Raw genomic sequence first — 1,799 nt, 5'->3', positions numbered from 1 at the left:
GGCCTCTGGAGTGCAGCCCCAGCCACACTCTGCCACACTTGGCAGGCAGGAGCTGGGAGACGTTGGCTGCAACGTGCGACTTGGCTCCAGGCCCCCTGGGCAGGCAGAGGCGACGGAGAGAGGCGCTGGAGCAGGCAGAGTCAGCCCCTGGGACAAACCTGCCGGGTCGGGTTTGCTGGGGGATACGGAGCCCCACCTGCACTCCCTCCAACCCCTCCAGGGTGCTGATCCTTGGCAGGGCCATTACCCATGGGCTCCCACATGGGGCCAGCTTCCCAAGGAGAGGCAGTGGGGCAGGCACCTCTGCTCCAGCTGGGACAGGATGGAAAACCCTTTCCAGTAGCCCTGGGATACTCAGCATGCTCCAGCCCCTTGCTCAGGTCAGGGATGCTTGGCTGAGGTTCAATCCTGCCTCCACTAGCACTTCCTACCACCACCCACAGCTGGATGTGGAAAGGGCTCTGCCTACTGTTCTCATGGACTGGCAAGATAGAAGATGCCAGCACAGGCAGGAAAGGGGGTGCGGGAGATGGCGCTGAGCTCCCACAACTGTCACAACCCATCGACCAGCAGTCACATGGAGAGCATGGAGTGCAGCAGCACCCAGAGCAGTGAGAGAGCACCATCACCCCAGGGGCCACACATAGGTACTGGGGAGGATGGCAGACTGCAGTGCTATTTGCTGGAGAGAGTTTTCTCCAGTATCCCTCCCTGCTCCAAGCTCACCTCCCTCTGAGACCCCACACACTGGGTGTGCTTTGCCACTCAGGCAAAGCCATTTGTCCAAGCCATGTCAGACCTGCTGCTGTCCTGGCCCTCCCCAGCATGACTTCAGCTCCTCCAGAAGCACAGTGGGGTGTCCATTGTTTACCCCCCCCCAGCTCCTCCAGAAGCACATTGGGGGGTCCATTGTTTACCCCCCACTCCCCACAACCCCTGTGTTCACAGGCAGCAGGTCCTCCCAGCACCAGCACTGCAGGAGCCTCAACTGCAGAGCATCCCACTCTGTCCCAGCAGCCAGACCCAGGGGGCTCAGCTCTGCTGGTCCCCAGTCCACACCCTCTCCCCACTGACTCACTCCCACACCGCCCTCCCACCCCATATCTGCTGTGAGCAACCCTGAACATACCAGGGAACTTTATCCTTGGTTTAGTTCCTTTAAGAGCCCTATGTAGAAAGCTTCACATCAACGGATGTTTCAGATGCCCCATGGTGTGTGCTCTCCACAAAAAGACCTGAGACCTGGGATGAAGGAGGGGGAAATAGCCTGATTCCCCCAGCTCCTCCCACAGATCTCAACCTCTGCAATCCCAGTGTAAGCAACAGGCACCTCCCAAGCAGGAGGCCCAGAGGATGCTCCACTCTCCACCTCCTTCCCCAGGGCTGTACTCCTGCATTGGGAGTGTCTGTCTGTCCATCCCTCGTCCCTGGGATGCTCTTGGCAGGGCCAGGCCCCATGGAGTAGGGCCTTGGGCACAGGCGAAAGCAGCATCAGCCCTGGCTGACTGAGCCAACTCTGCACACTCCCTCACCCTTGGATCACTGCTGCTTTTCCCAAAACGGTTTTTATCCAAACCACGGTGCATCCATAACCAGTGCAGGGAGAGTTGCTTCCCACACACCACAGACTGGATCTCCCCAGCGCTGGAGCAAAGGGCAACCAGGGATGGAGCCAACACAGGACTCTGGAAGGAGCCTTGGAGATCAGCACCTCCAGCACTGCACTCTGCCACCATCCCTGATGCTGCTCTGGGATTCTGGGAATCAAAGGTTTGTAAGGTTTCCCGAGAGCCCAGCCC

The sequence above is a fragment of the Acanthisitta chloris genome, unplaced genomic scaffold, assembly GCF_000695815.1.
Source record: "Acanthisitta chloris isolate BGI_N310 unplaced genomic scaffold, ASM69581v1 scaffold33183, whole genome shotgun sequence".
Lineage (NCBI taxonomy): Eukaryota > Metazoa > Chordata > Aves > Passeriformes > Acanthisittidae > Acanthisitta > Acanthisitta chloris.
The sequence above is the reverse complement of the archived record's forward strand: the minus strand, read 5'-3'. Positions refer to the sequence as shown.